General features: G+C 56.6%; 1 protein-coding gene across 1 annotated transcript in view; it reads right to left on the bottom strand.

The window, feature by feature from the left end:
• The window catches only part of SEMA3F (semaphorin 3F), a 47958-nt gene extending 38262 nt beyond the window's left edge, over positions 1 to 9696 (bottom strand). Inside the window, exon 1 of the mRNA XM_012467781.2 lies at positions 9679 to 9696. The gene's annotated coding sequence lies outside the window, so the exon portion shown is untranslated. The remainder of the gene's footprint in view (positions 1 to 9678) is intronic.
• Between the last annotated feature and the right edge of the window lie 11907 nt (positions 9697 to 21603).

Genomic DNA, 21603 nt, shown 5'->3' with positions numbered 1-21603 from the left:
GCCTCTTCCAGGAGCTCTACACTCTCATCTCTGAGCCTTTGCACATGCTGTTCCCCTGTACCTGGAATGGCTTTCCTGTTTCCTTCCAGATCCTTCAGACCTCTGGACAGGCATCATCTCCCAGGAAGCCAGTCCTCATACCTGGGTCAGGAGCTTCCTTGGGCCCCTGCAGGTCCGTCACCCCTTTTCAGACACTGAAAGATCCTGCCCTGGGTTCCCAGACCTCTTTGTGTTCTCCCAGTAGGCCCCACATGAATCTATCAGCAACTGCTTCCATGTGAGTTTAGAGTGTACAGTAGAGAAAGTGACGGGGGGCACTGAGATCCTTGCCTGTTACCCCACACCCCTCATTCTGCATGTCTATGCATGTGTGTCTGTATGTCTGTGTGTGTCTGTGCGTGTGTGTGCATGTATGTGTCTATGTGTGATGCGTGTGCACGTGTGTGTCTGTGCATGTGTCTGTGTGTGTGTTTGACAGTAAGGGAGGTAGGGTTGAGTTGGCCTAAACTCGGCTGGCTTTGAAGTGACCTGTGACCATCGGCCACTCTGAGCACATCCTGTTTAGACAGAGGCCAGACAGCCTGCCCTCCCTTGGGCCTGCCCAGCCCCTATGGGGAGCCCAGTCCTGGGCCTAGAGCTCAGGCTGTTTCTGGCTGTGGAGAGGCCTCCCCTGTAAGAATCGGGGTGGGAGCACTGGCGGGGGCTTTGTCTCTGGGTACCTAGGCCCAAGGTCAGTAATGATTGGGCAGCCCCAGCCATGAAAGTGGTGGGGGGAGGGGGAGAGGACCTAGTGAGGAGACCCTGCCTGTGTGGAACACACCTTGCATCATCAGGACCTCGAACAGGGGCCCACACTAGCAACCCCCCAGCTCGCTTCAGCTCAGCAGGGGCGGCTCTAGCCTTCAGCCTGGACTCTCTCTTTCTCTCTCATCCACACCCAAACCATCAGCAAATACGTTAAACTTCACCCTCAAAATACATAAAATATCCGGTGGCCACTTCTCACCTCCTGGGCCAGCAGAGGGGCCCTTTTGAGATGGAAGCCAAGTCCTGCCCCTCTCTTCTTCATCGCTTTCCATGGCTCCTACTTTGTTGAGAGTCAAAACCAAATCCTTAGCACGGTGGCTCACCCCTGTAATCCCAGCACTTTGGGAAGCCAAGGCGGGCAGATCACCTGAAGTCAGGAGTTCAAGAGCAGCCTGGCCAACATGGTGAAACCCCATCTCTACCAAAAAGTACGAAAATTAGCTGGGTGTGGTGGCGCATGCCTGTAATCAATCCCAGCTACTCAGGAGGCTGAGGCACGAGAATTGCTTGAACCTGGGAGGCAGAGGTTGCAGTGAGCCAAGATTGCACCACTGCACTCCAGCCTGGGCTACAGAGCAAGACTCCATCTCAAAACAAAACAAAACAAAAACTACAAAAAGCTAGCTGAGCGTGATGTTATGTACCTGTGGCCCCTGCTACTCTGGAGGCTGAGGCTACTCCAGCCTGGGCCACAGAGTGAGACTCCATCTCAAACAAAAACAAAAATAATAAAGCCAAATCCCTGCAGTGGTCGTCACCCTCCCTCCCCAACCCCGCCCACCTCTTCACTACCTCTCTGACTTGTGTCCTCCTCATTCTTCCTCCACTCCAGGCACACTGCAACCTCAGGGCCTGCAGCAACTGTTTCCCTGGGCTGGATGCCCGGCCCACAGACACCTCCACGGCCTCTCCCTCCCCTCCTTCAGGCCTTTGCTCAGATATTACCTCCTTAGCCATGCCCGTCTTGACCTCTGCCGTCCCCAGCAGTCTCCATCTCCCCTTACCTTCCCTCTCTTTTTCCCATCCCAACATACGATATAATTTACTTATTTTCATGCTAAACTGCCAGCCAAGAATGCAGCGATCGTTGTCTGTTTTATCTATTGCTCTGTCTCCAGCACCCAGAATGGAGACTGACGAGTGGTAGGTGTTGAATAAATAGCTCGATGAGGCTTGAATGAATACTCAATGGGGCTGTGAGCTGCCTTCCCCTTTCACCCTTGCCTGGAGCTGAGGATGGGGCATGGAGAAGCACCCACTTGCTGTTTCCCCGCGCTGCTGAAGAGGTGCACAGAGGAGAGAGCATCTTAAGTGAGCAGCAAGGACTCATGGTAGACTCCGCTTTAACTTAAAAAGCATTGCAGCTTTAACTGTGAGCTCTCCAGGGGCGGGCCTAGTCCCTTAGGCAGAGTTGTTCCTCAGGGCTAGGAGAGACCCAGGCAGCTCCCTGACAAAGCTGACAGTGACAGGGTCCGATCCTGGGAGGTTTCCGGCTGCCTCCCAGGCCTGCATCTGCTGCGCACACTCCCTCCATGTGTCTATGTGGCCACAGTCCTGGGGGAGGGGGGCCTGGGGGAGGGGGGCCTGAGGAAGGTCCTGCAGCCAGGACTGCAAGCTGGGATCTGGACTTACTTAATTCCAAATGACTGGGGAATGTCCCTTCCGTGACAGCGGTGGTGTGGCCTTCCCTAGTTCCTCGCTCCCAGCAGGGGAGTGGGGCCCAGATGAAGGCAGCCCCTCAGAATGGGAGAGGGGCTGGTGGGCAGACGCTGGGCACCCTGCCATCCTGGCCTTCCTCCCTAAGCCTGGTTCCAGGTCATGCCCAAGGAGGAGTTGCGATATGGGATCCCTGTCCCTACACCCAGACCAGAGTTCTGAGCCCAGAACATCCTGTTTGGTCTCCAGCTTCCTCCAGCCAGGAACTGGAGAGGCTTCACCAGCAAGACCTCTGTGCACAGCAGTGCCGGGGCTGGCCAGTGAGGAATGCTCCCTCCAGAGAATCTCCTCTTTACAGCACGCAGCTTCAGTGCCTTGAAGGAGGGTTGGGGAAGCAGGGCCAGTGCCAGGTGGGTGGGAGCCAGGCCTGCCCTGGCCAGCCTGGTGCTTGCTCATAAGTACTCCATCTAGAAAGATGAACCCCTTTGCTCCCTGTGCTGTGGTTGGCAGGGCAGTGAGGCCAAGCCTGTGCTCCTATCGTGAAGTTTTGGTGACTGCCTGTCCTAGGATTTTATTTTCAAACATAACTGGGCAGAGTGGGGGCCTTGGCCATTTCTGACCCTTCACCCAGGGATTGGAGGCTCCACTGGCTATCTGTGAACTCCTGGGAAGAATTAGGCCTCAGGCTCACCTTGGCCAGAACATCATTGTGTACCCATTTAATAGAGGGGAATGCTGAGGCCTTGAGGAGTAAGGGCCTGGATAACCTTGTTGGGGATTCCAGGCTAGGACCCCCTGGAATGTTGGGGTGCAACCTCTGAAAGAAGAAAGAACAAGAGCTGTCTTGAGGATGATGGGGCATGCCATAGTCTGATTTCAGGTTTTAAAAGATCCCCTGGCTTCTGGGTTGCTAGAGAGGAGGCTGTGGGTATCCAGGAGAGAGCAGGGATTGCCTAGAGCGTGGGGGCTGCTGCCGGCCGGGTACCTTCAGACTTGGCCAGATTCCCTTCTCCTTCCCTGGAAGCCCATCCACTGGGCCTGACCTGGAATTCTGAGGTGGGGAGAGAGGCCTCCTCCCTAGCTCCTATATACCCAGGACACATGGCCCACTGGGTTGGGCTCCCCGCACCCCTCTCCTGAGACAGTAGTTTAAGCTTTAATCGGAGGACAAGTTTCTGCAAAGCTTGTGTTTGCTGCCAGAAGGAGCAGGGACCAACCTAGATGGAGGGATGAGCGACAGAGGAAGTGTGAGGAGGGGATTGGGGAGGGCTGCATGGGGAGAGGCATAAATCCAGACTTCACACTCTGTCCTGCCTGGCTCCAGCACCCCCAGACTAACTCAGGGAAACCTAGTTCCTGCCACCGAGAGGAATGCATTCAATCGGCCACAACCTGCCTGCGCACCTACTGTGTACCACCCCCGCCCCCACCTTAGTCATGGTCACAGCTCACAAGGAAGTCTCCGGGCTCAAGCAGCAGCCCTGGCTGGCCCAGCCCTGGACAGGTCCTGATTGCCCACGACAGCAGTAGAGAGCACAGAGGGGCAATGCTGTCACAGAGGGAGGCAACCGCCCTCCCCCACCACTGACAGGTGGACTCCTCACCATCCTTGAGGGGAAACTGAGGCCTGTAGTATACCCGCACCCCTCTGCCTTGTCTTTTCTTTTTTCTTTTTTTTTCTTCTGAGACTGAGTCTCACTCTGTTCCCCAGGCTGAAGTGCAGTGGTGTGATCTTGGCTCACTGCAACCTCTGCCTCTGGGTTCAAGTGATTCTCCTGCCTCAGCCTTTCCAGTAGCTGGGATTACAGGCATCTGCCACCAAGCCCAGCTAATTTTTGTATTTTTAGTAGATACGGTTTCATCATGTTGGTTAGGCTAGTCTCAAACTCCTGACTTCAGGTGATTTGCCCACCTCGGCCTCCCAAAGTGCTGAGATTACAGGCATGAGCCACCACACCTGGTCTCTTTTCTTTTTTCTTTGAAACAGAGTCTCGCTCAGTCATCAGGCTGGAGTGCAGTGTGGCAATCTCAATTCACTGCAACCTCCACCTCCCAGGTTCAAGCAATTCTCCTGCCTCAGCTTCCTGAATGGCTGAGATTACAGGTGTTTGCCACCACGCCTGGCTAATTTTTTGTATATTTAGTAGAGACAGGTTTTTGTCATGTTGGCCAGGCTGGAACTAGAACTCCTGACCTCAGGTGATCTGCCACCTTGGCCTCCCAAACTGCTGGGATTACAGGTGTGAGCCACCGTGCCCGGCCATGCCTTGTCTTTTCTTAAAGCACCCCCAGGACCATCCTCCTGCCCTGATTGCCCAGCTTCTTCCCACTCCACTCCCCTCTGTGGTCCTCAGTGCCCCTCTTCTCTCTGTTCGCCCTGCTCCTGCCCAAGGAAGAGGAGACGTGTGGAAATCTGGGTGGCTGGGACTGAGAAGAAACTCAGCTCCTCTGTGCCAACCCCCTCAGTCTCAGTGCTTGGATTCTGAGGATGGAGCCAGGCCTGGGGGAAGGGTTGGTCTGCCACTCCCAGATTCCCCTGAGGGACAGGTCTCACAGATCACCGGGCTCAGCCCCAGCTTCGCTCCCTGGGAGTGGCCTGCCTTAGGCTTCACCCTTCCCTTGCCCCAGCTGCCCCACCAGCTGAGTGTGCCCAGCAGTCAGTACCCTCTATAGCCAAGGACATGGAGACCCCAGACCAAGAGGGATCATAACCTGCTGGAGAGACCCAAAGATGGGCCCTTAGACAGCAACCCAAGGCCCTGGATTGACCACGGCCTCAGGAAACCATGTTTCCCAGTCAGAGGTCTGGTTGGGCCTAGGCTAGACTATGGGGGCCCAGTTCTCCAGAGAGGGGCCAGGCAGGGTTAGCTGGGGCCTATTCTCTCAACAACACGGGTGTTTCTTGCTGGAGTGGTAGTTGTTCAGAGAGGGGATCCAGTGCTGGAGCCTTGGCCTACTCAGATCTCTGGCTCAGTGTCTAGGCTGGGCCCTTACCACTCTGTGGCTTTCAGGTAGGGAAGGGGCCTCAGAGGAAAACATATGGGCTGGGCTGGGGTGGGGGCACAAGACATGTGAGCCCTGTCACCAGCCAGAGTTGAGAGGAAATTCTGTCTTGAATACCTGAACATCCCCCTAGCTGTTCCTAGAGTTTTCTCACAATGGGGCTCATTGTGGGGGGAAACGTTGGGCATTCTAGCTGTCTGGGCAGGTGCCAATTCCTGATCCCTGTGTCACCTGCTGATCAAGGACACCCCCCCCCCACCAAGAAAGATATGTCTGCATGCCTGTGGGTCCTAGACTCAAGAGAACCCAACCCTACCCATGCTGCCCCCACAGGGCCCCAAGATGAGGTCTCCACATCTGCCCATGCCAGGGACCCCTCACCCTGTACAGGCCAGACCCCAGACAAAGGTATCACCTGACAGGGAAAACAGGGGCCCTGAAAGGGTCATGTGGAAGGTCTGAGTCAGAGCAAGCAAAGCACAGTTGGCCTGCTTTGTGGCCCAGGCAGAGGCAGCAGGGGGGGTTCTGGAGCAGCAGATTGCCTGGAAGCCCCCAGGTCACTCAGTGGTTTCTGGAGGGCCCCTCATCACATCTTCTACCATGTTGCCCCCAAGCCTTTGCCTAGGCTATCCTCCCACCAGGAATGCCTTTCCCTGTTTCCACAGCAGGCTCTCCTGGTCCTTCTGGCCTGGTTCAACTGTGCTGTGTCTTGGTCAGATGTCATTCATTCATTCTGCAGACCTCATGTCTGCCCAGCCCTGTGATGGCACCGGTCACAGAGGCTGACTTCGCCACTCCAATTTGGTCTGAAATTTCAATAAAATTGTCTTGGAGTAGTGGTAGGCAAGGCCTGCAGGCCTAGAGTCGAGGGGTGGAAGCCACTTCAGGAAGGCAGAAGGGGAGACTTTGATGGCCTAGAGTTAGGGGAATTGGAGTCCCTAAGAGCCCGGGCCCCAACCAGACCCCACGCCTTGGAGAGTCCTGTTAAGAGCTGGGAGATACACTCCAGGCAGAAAAGGGCCTGGCATAGGGAAGCCTGAGCCCCTCAGAAGTGTGGAGCCTGGACGGTGGTGGAAGCCCCACAGCTCCAGCCTTGCTGTCCACAGAGCTCTTCAGACCCCACCGGGCCTCACCCGACCTACCCAAACGTTAGAATCATGAGGGTGGGGCCAGGTGCAGTGGTTCACGCCTGTAATCTCAGCACTTTGGGAGGCCGAGGCAGGCAGATTACTTGAGGTCAGGAGTTCAAGACCAGCCTGGCCAAAATGGTCTCTACTAAAAATGCAAAAATTAACTGGGCATGGTGGCGGGCGCCTGTAATCCCCCTACTCAGGAGGCTGAGGCAGGAGACTCACTTGAACTCAGGAGATAGAGGTTGCAATGAGCCAAGATCACACCATTGTATTCCAGCCTGGTGACAGCTGGAGACTCCATCTCAAAAAAAGAAGAAAAGAAAAGAAAAGGAAAAAAAAAAAGGAAAGGAAAGGAAGAAGGAAGAAAAACAGAGAAAGAAAGAGAGAGAGAGACAGTCACGAGGCTGGGGCTGGGGTGCATGTGCACGCATGTGTATGGAGGACTCCTGCAGGCCCCGTCACGGACACCGGCTCCAGGCCTGGCTGCATGAGGCTCTCGCCTGCCCATGGATATGCGCTTGTCCCCAGTTTCCTCAGCTGTAAAATTAGAGCAAGTTTCTCCTCACAGGGTGCCGAGAGGATCAAACAAGCCACCGAGCACAGATTGCCACAGACTGCCGGGAGCAGCATCTAGTGTGTCGGGCGCAGGCTCCCGGAGTCATCTTTGTTATGACTCATCAGTCCTCCCCAGCAGAGGACAGGGAGATGCAGATGCCATCACTGGGGCACAAGGCTGTGGAACTGCTCTGCTGCGGTCCCAGCAGAATGGAGGGCATTTGTCTTCTCATCCAACAGAAGGGTCCCCTCAGGTTGGGGCAGTCCTCAGCTGCCCTGCCTTGACTCTGTCTTCCGCCACTGCCTCTGATCTTCTGGCATCCAGGCCCGCACAGTGGCCTCCCCAGCACACATGTTACACCCACTGGACCCTCCACAGGCAAAGGCAACCTCACTGTCCTCCAGGGGGCTGCTGTGGCGGGGGAGGGACTGGCATGTGGGTTGTCATGCGAAGGGCAGGCCACCTGGGTCTCCTGGGCCCCCACCTCTCTCCCTCCTTAAATAGGCCAACCCCCAGTCTCGGTGGCTCACGCCTGTAATCGCAACACTTTGAGAGGCCGAGTGGGTGGATCATGAGGTCAGGAGATCCAGATCATCCTGACTAACACGGTGAAACCCTGTCTCTACCAAAAAATACAAAAAATTAGCTGGGTGTGGTGGCGCATGCCTGTAGTCCCAGCTACTTGGGAGGCCGAGGGAGGAGAATCGCTTGAACTTGGAAGGCAGAGGTTGCAGTGAGCTGAGCTCATGCCATTGCACTCCAGCCTGGGCAACAAGAGAGAAATGCCGCCTCAAAAAAAAAAAAAAAAAATAGGTCAGCCCCACTCTGGCTCTCCCACTCTGGCTCTGACCCCAACAGTTCAGTAGCTCTGACCCCAGCCCACACTTCCTGCAAACAATTATGCACCAGGAGCTGTGCGGCAAGAAGATGAAGTCCTGAGTCAGCAGGGAGGTGTCGTGGGACAGGGTGCAGAGGGCGCCCTGGGGCTGAGGCGGTGACTGAAGGAAGGCTGCCTGCAGGAGGTGACGCTGCTGCTGGATCTTACAGGATGCATCACGGATTCCGGTCCAGACGGAGGAGTGAACAGCCAGCAGGAGGGCCTGGAGACGTGCCCTGCCATGGTGTGTCCTGGGGGCCAGAGCGTGGTGCTGTCTGGAACAGGACTCAGGCTGCTTCACAACTACTAGCGACGGGTGACAGGGTGAGGGCAGAGGCAGTGCTGCACATGAGCTTCACGTGGCCTGGCTTTTCCAAGGATGGGGGCAGGGGTGCTGGATGGAGCAGCAGAGAGCCAGAGTGAGGGCAGCCGTGGGCCCTGGAACAGTCCTTGGGGAGGACCTGGCCGGAGGTGCCTAGGCCAGGCGGGCAGGCTTAGCTGGCCCTGGGAAGCAGAGGTGCTCAGAACCAGGGGCTAGGGCTGGGCGCTGCTGGAGACTGCCAGCCTGGGGAGCCTTTGCTGCTTCTGTGAGGACTCTGTTGGCCAACTGAGACCCATCCTTCCCAGAGGGACAGGACACCCCATCTGTAGGACATACTGATTTCAGGAGGGGTGGTAAACGGGTGTGCCTTGAGGCCATAGGCCAGGTCCCTCTCAGACCTTCAGCCCTCCCCAGCTTCCCAGCATCCTCCTCTGCACTCCTGGCTGCCATCCAAACACACCCATGGAGGGTCCTTGCACTGAGGCAGGACCTGTTGGCTTCCAAGGGGGCAGAGTTACTCCTCAGAGACTCCGCCCTTGTGCCCTTATTCATAAATGGTGACACTGAGGCCCAGACACTGAGGGAGAAGTCTGTGCCCAGAGTACCAAGGAGCTGAGGGCTTCAGCCTCCCGGGTTTCCACCAGCCTTTCTCCCGACCCCCATGCACAAGCACTCCTAGAAGGAAGAGCGGGCTGGGGAGTGGTTCTGAGACATCCCAAACCCTCCCCAAGCCCTGCCTGCAGGTCCCTCCCCAGAGGGGCTGCGGCTCCCCCAAGGGCTTCTCTGGGAAGCGGATCTGCCAAGCCAGTTTTGGGAGACAGGTGTAGGGGTGCAGTCAGGGTCTCAGGCAGGCTACAGGGCAGGGGCTTCAGTCTCCCCCAGGAGCTGTCTGTGTTCCAGGTGTCAGACAGGGCTCTGGGCTGCCCCGCCCCCACCAGGTGTGGGGCTTCCGGCAGCTCAGAGACCCCTTTGTCCTCTATCTTCTCTGCCTCCTTGGTGGCGGTGCACAGATAAGCATCCCATTTGGGGCTGAAATTCCAGCCTGGCTGCCCGTTCTACCACCTGGGGGCCTGGGGCCCACCCAAAGTGTCCAGTCCACCCAGTGCCCCCAGCTACACATTCTGTCCAGGATCCCTCCCCAATCTTCGCACTGGGACCTGCACCCCCCACCCCTTGGCCATAGAGGCGCACGTCCCACAGACACATCTCATTACCCCAGCCCTCTACTTGCTGACAGTGAACCACTTTGAGGCCCTTCCCCTCCCCCAATTCCTACCGTACAGAGTAGGAGCTGGGTAGGTTCACCCTGGGGCCCCTGACCTACCAGTGAGAGCCTGATGCAGAAGAGCTGACCCCTGTGTGATCCCAAGGACCCTGGGGCAACCCCCAGACACACGCATCCCTGAGACTTCCTCAACCACCCCTCTCAGGGACTCTCCGTCTCCATCTCCCAGCCCCGTCTCAGCCTCTCTTCTTCCCCGTCTCCCCCCTCCCCCCTCATTAAGCCTCCTAAACCCGCCAGCTCCCTGAAGCAGGAAATTGCATTCTGCCAAGATTAAATGGACTTGAACGCCCTGCCTCTGCCCGCAAGGGAGGGGAGCTGAAAGGAGCCAAGTTTGCTGGGGGTGGGGGCCCCCGGACACTGAACCCCAGGTTGGAGAAGGGGACTCAGAAGGGTGGGGTACTTCAGGATGAGGTGGGGGCTCCCTGAAGGGCAGAGGGGAGAAGACAGGGTCTGCAGGGAGGCAGGGAGCTGGGGATGCTGGCCCCTCCCCACTGCAGGGGGGGATGAGAAGCCAGGAGGGGAAGCTACTCTGTGGGGGTGGGGGCAGATTCTGATTAGGTGGGGGAAAGGGGGAAAGGGTGGAGGGAAATGGTGATTGGGAGGTGAGAGAGGATGCCTGTCAGGTTGAGACCCAACCCACAGGAAATGGGAAATGAACTTTGAGGGGTGCACTCTCACTCTCCAAGGGGTGTATTTGGAGTACTCAGAGGGAGGGGCTGGCACACTCTCACTCCCCACTGGCACAAGGTCTACCAGGAAGGGTACAGTCAGAGACCCATGTGTGCCCTTAGGCCATGGAGGAGTTCAACACAGCTCTACCAGCAGCAGGACCCCACCACCCACCCCTGCGCTGTCTGAAAGTCTCCATCAGGACACAGACAGCACTGACGTCAGGCAGAGGAGAGAGGCATTGAAGTCAACACCTACCAGCAGAGGCCCAGACCCCACTGTCTACAGCAGCCCCGTGCCCCACAGATGGGGGAGGCCATCCCCACTTCTCAGCCGAGAGAGCTCCGAGACCTAGCCAGGCTGCCCTAGTTCCTCTCCCAACCATAGGGCCCCTATGAGGCCAACTCCAGATGCAAGAGGACATGCCAGGCTCTTCATTCTCCAGGTGGGCGAGGGCAGGGACAGCCGAGCTGAGTGTGGGCCTCTGATGGGCCCCTGAGTCTAGCTCAGGTCTTTGGAGCCTGGTAAAGCCAAGGGGACTGGAGCCAGGGCTAGAGAAGCAGGAGGCACAGCTGGTCCCAGACGGTCAGGCATATCCCTGGGAGCACCCGTCCTGGAGCATCACGGCCAGGGGTAACGATGTTCATGGTGCACCCCTGGTATGCCAGCCTGTCCTTGCCATAGGGGCAGGGGTGGGCACTGGGACACTGGGAAACACAGCTTGGCTCAGTCAGTGTGGTGGTGGGGAAAGCAGGGCCATAGGAAGCAAAGGCGATTTGTGAGCCAGGAGAGGAGACAGGTTGTCTGGGGAGGGCCCCGGAGAACCTCAGCCTGGCTGAATGGGGGCAGGCAGTGGTCAGCCATGAGGCTGGGGGCTCAGAGGTCCATGTGGTCATCAGGCAAGACTGGGACAATGGATGGCTGCAAGAGTTCATGTGAGCTCCAGAGCAGGGCTAAGGGGCTTCCTCCCTCACCTTCCCCAGTCCCATCCCACTGAGGGCCTCAGCCCCATAGTCACTTCAGTCAGCCTGAGCTGGGCAGATAATTTCCAAAGAAGGAAGCTGGGTCCATTTTGGCAGCTGTTGAAAAGCAGGCTTCCCCTGCCCAGATGTGGGAGAACTGATACTGTGTCTGGGAGGAGTGGGCGGTGGGGCAGGTGTATGCCAGGGTAGGGCATGTGGGGCCACCCTGGCAGGCCCCCGGAGAATGGGGTGCCTGCTACTGCAACACCGGTGCTGTGCCTGCTGGGAAGTGACACAGCTGAGTTCAGACCGGGCTGAGGTGACAAGTACCCCCCGAGTCTGCTCCTCCAACGTTCCTGGCCCGAATGTCCTCTGATCCCTCCCTGGCTGCATTCTCAGTCTCCAGGAGGATGAATGGAGCCTGCTGCCAGTGAGATCTGAGGTGGCCTGTGCTGCAGATTCCTGATGGGCAGTGACCCAGGGCCCTGCCTCCGCCAAATCCCAGCTGCGTGTCCCTAGACTATCCATGGTGGACGGGCAGTGCCCTGGCACCTCTGCTCTGAGCTCCTGCCCAACCTCTTCCTCTGAGACCAGCTCTCAGAGAAAGCCTGATTAGATAGCTCCAGCCATGAGGGGCTCCCCTAGGTCCTTATACAGCCTCTTGCTCTGGACTGCACTTGGAGACCCCTGGACCTGGCTAGCTCAGCTCAGGGACTTCTCAAAGCTCCCAGTCCCTCCCTTGGTGTCTCACAGCTCCTGTGGCCCCCATCACAGGTCGGACCACTCTTTATCTGCTTTGTCCTCCTTTCCAAGAGACTGAGCTCTGGGAGGACAGCCACCACCTCTGGCTCCGTCACATTTGGTCCCCAGATTCTGGCAACCCTGGGTAACAGCTCAGTCACCCAACCTAGTGACTGACCACAAGGTACATTTCCAGAGCTCTACGGGAAACACTGCCTCAGGCCCCAGGGTAGCGGGGTTGGGGAGAGGGGCGGGGGCAGGTGGTGGTGGACATGGGCCAGATGTGGTTTCTGCCTGCAGGGAGCTCAGAATCCTTGCGGAAGACAGGACTGGGGGCAAGGAAAGAGGCCCCTGAGAGACCTGGGCTGGGTGGCCTGTCAGTGTTTCTAGAGACCAAGGCAGGCTGTTGAGGCCGGGGGCGCTCCAGGAGGTCCAGGGAGAGCAGTATTGTCAGATGCGCTAGGAAGCCTTCCTCAGCAGTTCATCTTCAGCTTGGTCGGCCAGCGGTGAGGACCACCTCAATGTCCCCCAAGTAGCCCCCTACTCCCAGCTCTGGTCTGCTCCTCAGCTGTGTGCCAGGGTCACCTAAGCAGCTGACAGTACAGCCTATCTACCCCACCCCTCGGCAGCCACCCCTACCCACGCAGACAGATCCCCTGAAAGCCTCAGCTCCACATGGGGGGAACTGGCCCTTTGCTCCCCTACCAGGAGGCCCATTCCACCCATCTGTGCTGGTGGAGATCCCTGCCTCGGTGACCTGAATTAGTGCCTCTCCCTGTGTCCTGGTTAGGCCTTGCCCCCTGGCCCACTGTCCAGCTCCCAAGGCTGTGCAGATCATGAGCTGCGGGATTTCGGACAAATCTGTCCTCTCTGAACCTTTGAGTTTCCCAGCTCTAAAGCTGGGATGCTCAGGTCTTGGCCAGCAGGTGGCTGGCTGCCCGACAAGGCCATACGTCCTGGGTTTGGGTTGACACATCACACGGGCTATAAACAGTGTGGGCATTTCCTCCACTTCTTTTTTAAATGCCTCCTTGGGAGGAAGGCCTCTGGGCCCTGATACCCGATCCTGGAGCCCCAGGGACCTTGCTCCACTGACAGTGCAATTCAAGTTTCTTGATGTTGAGGAATCAGGCTAGTCCAGGGACACTGGTCTGGTGGAGTTCGAGGCCTGAGCCCCGCATATGGATATACAGGATGTAGGGGGCAGGCTGCTGGCTCTGACCCTAAAGGAGAAACGGTGCCAGGAGTCTAGGCAGTGCCAGAATCTAAGCCATCAGGTGTTGGGATGAAGCTGCCTTCATTCCTAGCCTGCTGACTTCTGTTCTGCCCCAGCAGAGGGACCTGCATCAGCCCTGCCTTGCCCTTCCAGTCTCTCTCACCTGCACTCCTTGTCTGACTGGACAGGGGCTGCAGTGCTGCACAAGCCTGCTGGGGCCAGCCGACCTTCCTGAAGGGCCTGCCCAGCTGGCTGTTGCTTTAGCTGATGCCCAGCACAGGCAGGCCACACTGAGAGGGGTTGACCAGATACCTGCTGCTCACATGAGAAGCCCCCAGCAGCCCTGACCCCCAGGACTTCAGCCATAAGGTCTGAAGCATGGAGGTGCTGGAGGAGCTGTAGAGTGGCTCAGGATCAGCTCCCTGATATTGGGAGCTCTCTGGAGAGCCGGGGAGCCACAGGTTGCTGGGGGAGAAAGGGGACCAGGCCCTCCTTCCTTGGGTTCCATAACTCAAGAGGGTTATGAGGGACCTGGGAGCCCTCACTGAGTGGGGAGGGAAGGCTCAGGACCAGGATTCCCTACATAGGACATCCCCACTCTCACCTATGGCTTGGCCTGGGCTCCCTCCTCCCCAGCCCTAGCCTGGGGCTTCTCTGGTTTGGGAGGTTGGGAGGAGCAGGGGTAGAAAGAACAGTGAGCAGGAGGTGGGGATGGGTGGTGGGCACAGCACTCCTCCATCCTTGCCCCAGCTGGGCCCCACCACCTTCTTACCAGGGGTCCCAGTAACACCTCCTCCCTCACCCTTCCCACCAGCTGGCAGCAGGACAGAAAAGAATTAGCGGTGCCTGCCATGGAGAACCCTGTGGCTTTGTCTGGGCCGGTGGAGCCTAGACGGCTGGTGGGAATAATAACTCATGAGAAGTGTCAAACACAGACTTTATTATCTTGCACATGGGGCTGCAGACCCAGGTGTTCAGGCACTTGTGGACCCTTGTAAAGGCCTTGTGGGGCATCAGTGGACAGGCAGCAGGGACCCCTTCCCCAGGTGGAATGGACTCTGGGCTGCTGTTCTGCAAAAGAGACTAGGGAGGGCAATGCTTACCTCAAACAAACCTTCTGGTCTCTGGGACATCCCTGCCTTGGGTAAGGAGGAGTGTGAGTAGGCAGGGCCTCACCCAGGGGTTCTCTGTCACCTCCCAAGGTTGGCTGGCTCATCTGTACCCCCACTCCTTGGCTGTAGGTATAGGGTCTTGGCCCTTGTGCCTAAGGGACAGGGAGGCAAGAAGCGACTTCCCTTTGGCTCTGACATCCATCTGATGGCCCTGTAGTCCTTGGCTTTGGGGTACCAGGCGTGGGGCTGCCGGAGTTACAGCAACTCTCAGCGTCCATCCTGAGATGGAAGGGCCCCTCCCCAGCTGACGGGAGGATGGGAAGACAGGCCCAGGTCAGAGGTGGGGGCAGGTGGGGAGGCATCCCTGCTGCAGGACTCTCCCAGATCCTCCCTCCTCCAAACCTCTTCTCTGGGGGAGGTCCCACCTGTGGGAGCGTCTGCCTGCTACAGACAAGTCAAGCAGGGGAAGAGTTACCTGCTGACGAGGGCTGGGCAGTGCATGGCGCCTGGGGCTCCATTGCCCCTAGTCCCAGACTGCTCTGCTGGTGTGGTGGGGGGACAGGGGATGCATCTACCTGCCTGTCCCAGGCTGTCAGCTCCTCTTCTCCCAGTCAGGAGGCAGGTAGTGAGGGGTGCTGACCCTCATGAATGTACAATGCCTAGACTTCATGAAGCAGGTGCCCAGGGACTGAGAGCTCCAGCGGGGGGAGGGGAGGTACTGGCCAGCCTGTGCGCCCCCCTTCCCACCAGCCTTCTCAGAGGCCCTCTGTCCAAATCCGTCGGTCTGGGGTTCCACTGAGCTAAGCTCCTTAGCACCGGACACAGCATAAACAACATCTGTCCCCTGTGGTTCCAATATCTGATCCCCACTGTCCTGAGATCCCCAGATGAGCCCTGGGGACACAGTGGGGAGGATGGGGAGGACCCCTGCTGACTCTCCCTGCTCCTGGCACAGGGCCACACGGGCCGCACCCTCACCTGGGCCTCCCAGGTGTGCTGGCCTATCCCTGTCAAGAGATGTGAAGCCCTTTTTCTCCCCATAGATATTGGCCTGGGGAGGGAACAGGGAGGAAGCTGTCCTATTCTCTATCTAGTCTGGGTGGAGGAGTCAGGGAGGAATCGGCCCAAGTCTTCCCCACCAGCCTGTCTGACCCTCCATCTCTGGCTGGTGGCTACAGGCCCCCTCCCACCACCCTTCTAAGATTCAGAGAAGAAAGAAGAAACAAGGTGTCTGAGGATGAGGATTGAGGGGTGGAAATTACCTCAACTGAATTTTAAAAACCCCTGGCTGGTTGCCATAGTAACAGAAAGGTGCATCCCATCACCATGGCAACAGGCAAACACCGAGGTCTGCTGCTGGGATTGGGATTTGGGATGTGGCCGGAGGGGGTTAACAGAGGAGGCTGGGCTGGGATAGAACAGTTGGGGGTGGGGAACTATCCAGCCTGGGATAATTTCACCCCTCCCTTTCCAAGGGGCCAGAAGGCCAGGCTGGGCCCATTCTCCCTGGTGGTAGAGTCACAGGAGAATGGATTGTTGGGAGTAATCTCCTAGCTCCCACCTATCTGGCACCGTCTCCATTCTGGAAGCCTGGGGTGGAGTCATGGGTCTGCTTAACTGGGCTCCTAACTAGCCAGAGCCTGGAGCTTGGAAACCATGGAACTCAGCTCCTGACCTCAGGGAGTGACAGGCTGGGAGTCAGTGTCATTGGTCATGGTCCTGAGAAAGAAGGAGCACATGACCAGGCTGGGTGTGGTGGCTCATGCCTGTAATCTTAGCACTGTGGGAGGCCGAAGCGGGTGGATCACCTGAGGTCAGGAGTTCGAGACCAGCCTGGCCAATATGGTGAAATCCCGTATCTACTAAATATACAAAATATACTGGGCACGGTGGCATGTGCCTGTAATTAGCCAGGTGTGGTGGTACACGCCTGTAATCCCAGCTACTCAGGAGGCTGAGGCAGGAGAGTCACTTGAACCCGGGAGGCAGAGGTTGCAGTGAGCTGAGATCACACCATTGCACTCCAGCCTGGGCAACAAGAGAGAAACTCTGTCTCAAAAAAAAAAAAAGAAGCGCATGGCCAGAGATCAGCTCCATGTAATACCCTGAAGACACCTACAAACACCTAGAGGGTTGCCGTATACACTGGGCAGGTGGCTACACACACCTGCAAGGTGGCTCCTCAAGGTGACAGTCATCTCTTCCAAGGACCTAGCCTCCAGGGCTGGAGGAGATCTGTCCTCCTCCTGATTTAGTGTGAGGTCCCAGGGAGGAACAGAAAGGCTCCTGTTCTGCCACTACTGAGGACACTCTCAGGAAGCCCCAAACAGCCTGGCAGCCAGAACCACAGGTGATATTTGACAGGACGTGGTTCAGGATCAGGACTGACCTGTGCAGCCACTGGATCCCAACTGACCCTCTCACACCCACAGGCCCCATGCTAGAGGCTGGACATTCAGGCTCACTGGCCCCATGGCCTGACATTCTACCATCAGAGTCAGTCTCTTGGGTTGCCCAGTGACGCCACAAGATGCTTGTTAGACACACCTGGGAGCATCGTGGCTCCTGCAGCCTTGGGTTCTTCCATTAACGCATTACTGTTTCTGAGGTTTGGAGATGATATGGGCTGCCTGTGCCCTTGGAGATCTGGCTGTGTGTGTGTGTGTGTGTGTGTGTGTGTGTGCGTGTGTGTGCGTGCATGTGCATGTGTAAGCCCGCACGTGTGTATATGTGTGTTTGCTTGCATGCTCACATGTACCCCCACATGAAGGAAATCAGCAAAGGAGGTTGGGGATATCCACTCTCCCAGCTTGCCAGCTTCAAGCTGACTTATTAAAATCTAGATTCTAGGCTGGGTACAGTGGCTAATGCTTGTAATCTCAGCACTTTGGGAGGCGGAGGTGGGCAGATCATGAGGTCAGGAGTTCGAGACCAACCTGGCCAGCATGATGAAACCCTGTCTCTACTAAAAATACAAAAAATTAGCCCAGTATGGTGGCACATCCCTGTAGTCCCAGCTACTTGGTAGGCTGAGGCAAGAGAAGTGCTTGAACCCAGCAGGCAGAGGTGGCAGTGAGCCGAGATCACACCACTGCACTCCAGCCTGGGTGACAGAGCAAGACTCTGTCTCAAAAAAAAAAAAACAACTAGATACCAGCAGGGTGTGGTGGCTCACACCTGTAATCCTAGCACTTTGGGAGGCCAAGGCGGGAGGATGGCTTGAGCCCAGGAGTTTGAGACCAGCTTGGGCAACATAGTGAAACCCCGTGTCTAAAAAAATATAAAAAATAAGCCAGGTGGCCGGGCATGGTGGCTCACGCCTGTAATCCCAGCACTTTGGGAGGCCGAGGTGGGTGGATCACTTGAGGTCAGGAGTTCGAGACCAGCCTGGCCAACATGGTGAAACCCCATCTTTATAAAAAGAAAAAGAAAAAGAAAAAGAAATAAGCCAGGCACGGTGGTGTGTGCCTATAGTCTCAGCTACTTGGGAGTAGGGAGACTCACTTGAGCCCAGTAGGTCAAGGCTGCAGTGAACCCTCTGTTTGTGCCACTGCACTTCAGCCTGGGTGACAGAGCAAGACCCCATCTCAAAAAACTAATACTAATACAAATAAAATCCAAATTCCCAGAACCACCCTCAGGGTTCCCCTCTGTTGAGAACACGGCCTGGGCACAAGAGTTCCAAGGGGATACTGGAGCCTCAGGTGGGCTGCTGCCTCCTGGCTGCCTAGGTGGGCTGGGTAAACCCAGGGGCTACCTGGGCTAGGGAGAGGAACTGAAAAGGAGATGCTGCCTGACTCTGGAGAAGTAAGAACACACCTAAGGCACTCTAGGGTCTCCTGCCCTCTCTCAAAAGGCCGGCTTGGCCTGCTTTTCCAGAAGGCTGTGAACTGACGGGTGAAAGGGAGGAGGAGGCATTCCTGCCTGGGTTTCCTAGTCCAAGAGCAAGTCAGTACCTTGGATAGGGGCTCCCCCAACCCAACTGCCCCATCACGGGTAGGAAGACTGAGACCAGAAGGGGCTTACACCCGCCCAAGCTGCTAGGCCCAGCCATGGGAGGGGGAGATTAGCCTAGTTTGCCCCTTCAAGATCCTGCCTCTGCATGAGACCAGGTCAGCCCAGGTTAACAAATTGCAGGGTCCTGACTGCCCATGGCATAAAAACCATCCTGGCTGCGCTAAGACCCTTGGAAAGGCAGCTGGAAAGGGAACCACTAAGGCTGGATTTAGGCTGGGGGTATGTCGTGCTGAGCCCCTGTCAACCTCAATAGGGAAGGCAGATTCAAGAGGCTGAAAAAGTCCGGGAGTGGTGGCTCACGCCTGTAATCCCAGCACTTTGGGAGGCCAAGGAAGGTGGATCACCTAAGGTCAGGAGTTTGAGACCAGCCTGGCCAACATGGTGAAACCTTGTGTCTACTAAAAGTATAAAAAATTAGCCGGACATGGTGGCGGGCGCCTGTAATCCCAGCTACTCGGGAGGCTGAGGCAGGAGAATCACTTGAACCCAGGAGGTGGAGATTGCAGTAAGCCAAGATTGTGCCACTGCACTCCAGCCTGGGCAGCAAGAGCAAAACTCTGACTCAAAATAAAAAGAAAAAAAAAAGGCCAAAGAAGAGACTCAGAGCTAGCAAATCAAACACGGGGAGGCTGGGCACCATGGCTCATTCCTGTAATTCCAGCACTTTGGGAGGCCAAAGTGGGTGGATCACCTGAGGCCAGAAGTTCGCGACCAGCCTGGCCAACATGGTAAAACCCCGTCTCTACTAAAAATACAAAAATCAGCTGGGTGTGGTGGCACTCGGGAGGCAGAGGTTGCAGTAAGGCAAGATTGTGCCACTGCACTCCAGCCTGGGCAACAGAGCAAAGACTGTCTCAAATTAAAAAAAAGACATGGGGTTCTACTGGCGACTTATATACAGGAGACAGAGTCCATTGGCAGTAGGTTGGACAGGAGAACTGCAACTGCTTTTGAACAGCATGCGGTTTATAGAGCATTTTCCTTAACGCCCCTCCCCATGACCTCCACCTGGCAACCTTCAATTAATGTAACATTTAGGCCTCAATCCCCTGTACAGCCTTGTTCCATAGGCCAGGATTGGGGCTCAGATGTTCCTCATAGACAAGGAACAAAACTCTGGGTTGGCCACTCCCTGATTCCCTAGCTCAGAACAGGTATTCAGGTGCGTCTCCAAATAGGGTCATTCTCAGGGTACGCTTAAGCTATTGCTATCAGGTACATTTGCCATACAAGGTAGGGGGCGGTCCTGATGCCAGAAGGGAGTGGGGGCTTCATGCACCCAGACCACGCCTCTAGCTCACACGCTCACACACAAGGGCATACACACTCAGAGACCTTAAAGAGGTGGACAATGCCCACACGGGCCAGGCGCGGTGACTCACACCTGTAATCTCAGCACTTTGAGAGGCAGAGGCAGGCGATTACCTGAAGTCAGGAGTTTGAGACTAGCCTGGCCAACATGATGAAACCCTGCCTCTACTAAAAATACAAAAATTAGCTGGGTGTGGTGATGGGCGCCTGTAATCCCAGCTACTCAGGAGACTGAGGCAGGAAAATCACTTGAACCCGGGAGGCGGAGGTTGCAGTGAGCCAAGATCACGCCATTGCACTCCAGCCTGGGCAACAGAGCGAGACCCCATCTCAAAAAACAAACAAACACAAAGGAAAGTGCCCACTCTCTCTGGCACTGGCCCTCCAGCCTCAATGGACTGCTTGCCCCAAGGTGGCCGAGATTCCTCTGCAGAGCAGGGACTCTCAAGCTGCCCCCAGGCCAGGCCGGCCTGGGGCCTGTGTCGGTCTCCACCCTCACCCTCTCACCCACCAGGACCATGCCACCTGGGGTGCAGCCCCTGCAGCCCCACAGTCTACAAATGGTGTGCTGTAGTAGTCGGGCCTGTATCTAAACACACAGGAGCACCTGGAACCTCGAGGCTCCCCAGAGTCGAGGACGCACCTGTGCTGGCTCTGCTTGGCACCAAATGGACCTGAAGGTTTTCTCAGAGAGATTGAACAGGCGGCTCCCAGGCTGCCTAAGCCAGAGGGTGAGGAGGTAGGGCCTCCTCCCTGGGCTTCCTTTAGGCTGCCCATGCTCCTCATCTCCAGCCGTGAGCACTGCTTGGCAGAGCTGGGTTAGATGCTTTGTGAGGACTTCACCCTGTGGGCAGATTTGGAATCCACGGGTGTCCCCATGAGTTACGTGGACCCCAGCTCCTGGTCCAGGAATGCCCAGAGGCTCGCTGGTTTGCTTCAGGCTGCTTTGAAAGCCCTGGCTGAGGACTGTTGCTACGTGTGTCACCAACCCAATGCTGGGTTCAGCAGTTGTCCTCACTTCAGCAGGAATTCAATGTGTGCCAAGTGTAGCATATACCCATGCCCCTAATACAAGACCTTATTTTCAGCACTCCCATGCAATTTTCACTCAGGCCCTGGGTATATCGTATTTCTTCTTCCCCCCGCCCCCACCACCCGAGATGGAGTTTTGCTCTTTTAGCCCAGGCTGGAGTGCAATGGCTCGATCTCAGCTCACTGCAACCTCCCAGTTTAAGCGATTCTCCTGCCTCAGCTTCCTGAGTAGCTGGAATTACAAACATGCGCCACCACACCTGGCTAATTTTTTGTATTTTTAGTAGAGACGGGGTTTCACCATGTTGGCCAGGCTGGTATCAAACTCCTGACCTCAGGTGATCCACCCACCTTGGCCTTCCAAAGTGCCGGGATTACAGGAGTGAGCCACCATGCCCAGCCTAGTATATCGTATTTCATCGCTATCTAGATGACATGTATACATCCACGACCCAGGTGCAATATTATGTCCTGAAAGCACTCAAGTTTACCCGCATTCCACTGGCCTAGACTGGGAGACATATTCGTCTCCTTCCCTCAATGCCTGTTTACCCCATGCAGGCCGCTTTCTTCCCTTGTACTTAGAGCATTCCCCGGGTGCGATTCTCAGCCATGCGCACTGTGGGACAGGGTTCTCCCACTCGCAGGGACGCCAAGTGCAGGATCTGCCCGCCCTTGGGTACAGTATTCATTTCCACTCTAGTCTCTCTTCTTCCCCATGTGACAGTATTTTTTTTTTTTTTTTGAGATGGAGTTTCGCTCTCGTTACCCAGGCTGGAGTGCAATGGCCCGATCTCGGCTCACCACAACTTCCGCCTCCTGGGTTCAGGCAATTCTCCTGCCTCAGCCTCCTGAGTAGCTGGGATTACAGGCATGCGCCACCATGCCCAGCTAATTTTTTTGT

The sequence above is a fragment of the Aotus nancymaae genome, unplaced genomic scaffold (genome assembly GCF_030222135.1).
Source record: "Aotus nancymaae isolate 86718 unplaced genomic scaffold, 86718_ANA_hifiasm-v0.15.2.pri h1tg000067l, whole genome shotgun sequence".
NCBI classification, from domain to species: domain Eukaryota; kingdom Metazoa; phylum Chordata; class Mammalia; order Primates; family Aotidae; genus Aotus; species Aotus nancymaae.
The sequence above is the reverse complement of the archived record's forward strand: the minus strand, read 5'-3'. Positions and strand labels throughout refer to the sequence as shown.